Genomic DNA, 5,697 nt, shown 5'->3' on the forward strand with positions numbered 1-5,697 from the left:
CCCGCCCCCGCCCGGGCCCCCCTCATTGAGCCGGACGCCCATCAATCAGCCTCGCCGCTGCCAGTCCTCGGGCGGCTCCCGGCGCCCGCGGGCCGGGGCCGCTGCCACTGCCGTTGCAGCTCCGGGCCCGGGGTTGCGGGCGCTGGCCTGGCCGCTCGCTGGCTCAGCCCCAGCGAGGTAAACAAAGTGCAATATCCTTCCGCGGCCCGGGGTTGGGGAGGGAGCGCACCCACCGCGGGGAGCGAGGGTTGGGGCGCCGCCGCAGGCATGGGACTGCGCGCCGCGCTGCAAGCGGTTGGGGCAGGAGTCGCCGGGCCGCAGCTACCCACCCGTCTCCCCGAAGCAGCTTCAGCAGTGCCTAGTGTACTTCGTTCCTAGTTCCTCTCCCTGGCACTTTTCCCCAGAAAGACAGGCATCCCCTGAGCATCAGGACACCGCTGCTCAGCTGGTGCACTGAGCGAGGAGCTCTTCTGTGTTTGTGAAGAATGTCCTTGCGTCAGTGGTGCTGCATGGAGTTGCAAAATTAGTTTCATTCTCTTTTTCCAACACCCTTCTCTCCATTTAAAAAGAAATCAGTTGCTAGCTTTTAGTAGGTGCCACCCTCCTCCCGGCAACCGCCTCCCCCCAGGCTTTGAGTATTTTCAGCAGAAGACCAGCTGAACGCACCTTTTGACTCAGACCAAATTGAATCACTAATTCTTTCCCTCCCAGGGCAGTGCCCAGAGGGCCTTGGTGGCCAAGTGAAACGCCCCTGCACCCACGCCTCGTGCAAGCTCTCCTGGCTCCCAGCCACAGTGCTTGGCTGCCGGGGGCGTGGTGGGGGGCGTTTGCTCCTCCTCCTAGCGCCCCCTCCCCAGTTATTCTCAACTTCCTGGGGAGGTTCCAGCCTTCTGGCTCAAGCAGAAACACACCAGGAAGGGGGCTTGAACTCAGGCAGAGCCTTAGACCTCCAGGCCTTAACCTAAAGTATCCTGGCAAATCAAAAGCTACCTGGTAGGGGGACAAACAAACAAAAAAAAAGCCAAGGGAGTGGAAAAGGGGGTTTTAAAAGACTCTTGGAGCCCTCTGAGCTTTTACATGCAGGGAAAGGGGACCATATAATTTATGGCCCACAGTAGGATACTTTTGAATAAAAAGGAGAGCTATTTATAATTATGCCCCCACGGGCATATTTATAATTTATAATTATCCACAACTGAGTTACTCTAGTGACAAGGAGTTTCTGGGAGGTTGGCCAGAGAGGGCACTGACTGTACAGCAGGCCAGGGCAGGGCCACAGAGTTTGAAAAGGTCAAGAAGTGGCCCCATGCCTCCTGGCACATGTCGCCATCCTACTCCTCACAGACCTGCCTAGAACTTGATCCCTGGCCCTAGAGGAATTCACCTGTTCCCCCAGGCTATCACCATGACTATAGAGCAGAGTGGCTTAATCCAGTCTTGTCCCATGAAGACACTCCGGTGCTCCTAGCTGTCTCTGCTGCTAAGTCAGAAAGGAAGGCAGCGGTCCTCTCTGTTCAGTGCCCACCAACAGTGCTTGTAACTAGGGGTTGGGAGACCTTGTTCCAGCCTTGTCTGGGCCTCTGATTTCAAATGAAAATTGAATCAAGATATTTCTATTTTTCCTCCCCGGGTCCCCGTTTCTTCAACTGTAAAATGAGAAGCATAACCCGGCTCAGCTCAGCTCACGTGATTGCTTTAGAATTATATTTTCAATTCCAGGAAATCTATGAAGGCTTACCATAAGCCGGGCTCTGTGCTGGGTGTTAAGGACCCAAGAATGAGTAAGATTTGGTCCCTGCCACCCAGGAGCTCAGAGTCTAGCTCCAGAAAAAGACCTGGAGATACATAATTTCATTGTGCAACAATGTGGCAATTAGAACACTAAGGCATGAAGGGAGCATGCGGGAAGAAACAACTTTTCCTGGACTTCAGAGAGTTTTCCCAGAAAATGTGATTTTTTACCTCGAATTAATCCAGAGTGAATACCTACTGAAACCTACTATGTGCCAGACACTGGGTATGGAGATACAATGATCTAAAAAATATATTTTCTGTCTTCGTGGACCTTGAAAAGATTCTGTGAGTCATAAAATAACATGAATAAGAGATTGTTGTTGGCATTTCAGGCAGAGAGAAAGAATGTGCAAAAGCAAACGAGTGGGATGTTTTGAAATTTCTAGAAACTCACCATGTCTCCAGCATTAGCAGCTTGGAAGCAGTGGCCAGGCGTGTGGCTGGCAAAACGGCTTAGGATTAGAATGGCAAGAGGCTGAGAGACCAGCTGGAGACCGTGGTCTTCATAGTAGAGATGTAGAGTCAAGGCTGACCTTAAATCGGGAAGTGACATGGTTGTATTGGGGCTTTAAGACAAATCACACTGGAGGTCATATGGAGGAAATAGCGGTGGACTTCCAAGGAACTAGAGAGCACTGTAGCCTGGAGAGACCAAGACAATTATAAATTTACAGTGATGTGTAGCTGCTGCTGTTCATGATTGGCAGTGTATTTGTGACTACTGATGAAATTATACAGTGGCCGCTGTCCTGCCCATTCTCAAAGGCCAGATTCATGACCTTTGGAAGCTACTGTGGTGCAGGATGAATTAGATAATTTATATCAAGTACCTTAAACAATTTTCTGTGTATTGAAAGTAATTCTGCTCAGATTGAGAAAAACGTGCAGTAGGAAGATCTGGGTGGGAATCTTCATTCATTCACTTTTGAGCCATATGACCTTAGAAGAATTTAGAATATCTTACTTGTAAAGTAGAATTATAAACCCCATTTTACCTAAGACATGAAAATTATGGAAGATCTACATAAAGCAGCTAGGACATTGTCTTGCATATAATAGGAATATTTATTACTAATATTATTATTATTATTGGAATGCATCCACAGATAGCAATGCAACATGCAATAAAATAATAATACTGTAGACAAAATGCTTACACTATCGATAAGATGTATAGAAGTAAAACATACAGTGGTAGGAATGATTAAATATAATATGTAGCTGTGATAAAATATGTGGCAATTAAAATAAGGGTTCTATAATTATGGGGAGACACATTTTAACTAGTCTACTCTGTAGGACAGTCAAATCTAGTTGCCTTAGGTCACTAGCCTACTGTGGTTGCTTTCCAGAACATTCTCTACCTTGAAATGTATTTAACTCCTCTTTCATTCACTTCATTGCTTATTAGTTCATTCATTTAGCAATCATACAGTAGGTACCTGGTAAGTGTGAAGCTCTAAGCTGAGTGCTGTGTTTGTTGATCAAATAAATGGTTTTTGAGAAGAACTCCGAAGATGACTATATCATTTTAAGGCAGATATCGACCACAGATGATGACATTCATCTTTCTTGAATAACTCTCAGAGCAAGCCATACTAGGCTCAAAAATCTGTCACAAACTTCCAGGACAAATTGTAGAGAATGCCACCTCGTGCTGATGTTCAGGCCGTGGACTGCCCAACTCTAGAACCTACCCTTCCCATTGAGGTCTCTGTGAATGGCATCCTTGGAGTTGTGCAAAAGACAGTCTTCTTGGCCGCATATGGAACCTTGAGCATAAACTCATCGGGCTGAAATTCAGGGACTTCCAAACAACTTCGTCTCCCACGCTTCTCAGTTAGGTGCCCACCAGCTCATAACTAGTCTGTGGACTCCAGGCTCCCACCTCTGTGCCTCTGACTCTGGGCATACCCTCCTCCATGTTTGATGCCTCCATGTTTCCCAGGAATTACTTCTTTCCAAGACGTTCCCTCCGCCTTGCTCAGCTCTTACCGCTCGAGTTCGTGTTCCCCACTTCTCTTATTTGCCTTTGTGGATTCCTTAGGTTTTAAATGGCATGTTCAAAATTAAGGAGGCATGCATGTGCTTGGCCAATAATGAGGTTTATGGTATTAATGCATGAGTTGCAATCTAGATACTCCCAATGAGAGAATCTGTAGATTGCTTAGCATCAGTGTTAGTAAAAGTAACCAAGAGAAGTGCCCCTAATACTCCTCCATGCAAGATTTAACTAACTGATGGATGGGACACCCAATCAGGGTATACCACTGTAGCATCCCTCTCTGTAATGGTTCTGGGAGGTCCCCTGCCCTAAACTGGGTTCTTCACTCTTGCTCTAGTTCCACCATTAGTGTTTCATTATTTTGTGTTCAACTTCACATGCCCTGGTTGCCTTCCTTGAACCCTCTGCCAACTCTAGAAAGGGCTTCTGTCATCCTTTGTGTCAGGAGGAAGGAGGAGGGTGACACCTTCACTGCTGCAGTCATTGGAGATGCCTCTGGCCAGGTTCACTATGACTTGGGGGTTACATATAGTCATGATGGGAGACACATTTCGAGTGGTGCTGGGGCCTGTGGTTGGCTTCCAGGCTTCGTGTCATAAAGTACCCCATTACTTTGAGAATCTTCTCTGTTAATAACTTTAATAATAGTTATACTTTAATTATGCCTGTGAGTGTAGACCAATCACTTTCTTTCTCTCTGGTTCTTATACAACCCTTTAAAATGGGTGTTATTATCCCCACTTTATAGATGAAGGAACAAGGACCTAGAGAAACTAATTAATTTTTTCCATGGTTGCCCAGTACTCAGTGGCTGTGCAGGTCATGTGTGTGTGTGTGTGTGTGTGTGTGTGTGTGTTTTGGGGAGGAAAGGGACAAGGGAATGAGTTTCTTCTGAACCTATATGGTGTTTTAATACATCACACTGCCTGTCATCAGGCTTTCTAGAGATGTCTAAACCTTGGGCTTGAATGGCCTGCTTAAAATCCTCCCATAACATAGATTTCTTTCTGCAAATTTTTTTTTTAAAAAGCTTATTTTTAGGGGCCAGCCTGGTGGTGCAGCAGTTAAGTTCGCATGTTCCGCTTTGGCAGCCCGGGGTTCACCAGTTCAGATCCCAGGTGCGGACATGGCACCACTTGGCAAGCCATGCTGTGGAGGCGTCCCACATATAAAGTAGAGGAAGATGGGCACAGATGTTAGCTCAGGGCCAGTCTTCCTCAGCAAAAAGAGGAGGATTGGCAGGAGTTAGCTCAGGGCTAATCTTCCTCAAAAAAAACCAAAAAACAAAAAACAACTTATTTTCAGAAAACAGTTGTTTATTTACAAGCTGACTCTTACTAGTGCCTATTAAAAAGTGACTGTTTGTTTGTTTGTTTTACCTTGGCTAGGTAGAGGACATGTTTTCCTCTTTGGATAAATGGTCCCTTGGGAAAAGTCCAGTGACTAGAAGAAATTGCCAGGTTGGAACCATTTTTTCCCATGCCCTGGTTTTGTAACTCTTCTCATACAAGAAAATAGTTGTTGAGTGTTTACAAGTGAAATGAGTGCAGGAGAATTTTTGTTGTCGTTCTTAAATTAGAGGAGGGTGGGAACCCAGCGTATGGGAATTTTCTGAGTATTGCAAATTGTCTGCTGTCCTGTTGAGTATGGCTGAACAACTAATAGAGAAAAGTGAAAACCAGTAAAACGAACCGGCTAGTCCAGGAAGTGCTACAAATTTACATATTATCTAGAGTGCTAGGTTACTGTAAATAGATTCAGTCTGAACGGTGTTCTGGTAAATCTAGTGTGTGTTTCCATACCTGGCACGCAGACAGACCTCGAGGGAGAAGCCCCTGCTCCTCTGTTTCACAAGCTTTGGGGCCCTGAATGGCGCTTAACTTCCCTGACCCTCGTGG

Source organism: Equus quagga, chromosome 5 (genome assembly GCF_021613505.1).
Source record: "Equus quagga isolate Etosha38 chromosome 5, UCLA_HA_Equagga_1.0, whole genome shotgun sequence".
NCBI lineage: Eukaryota > Metazoa > Chordata > Mammalia > Perissodactyla > Equidae > Equus > Equus quagga.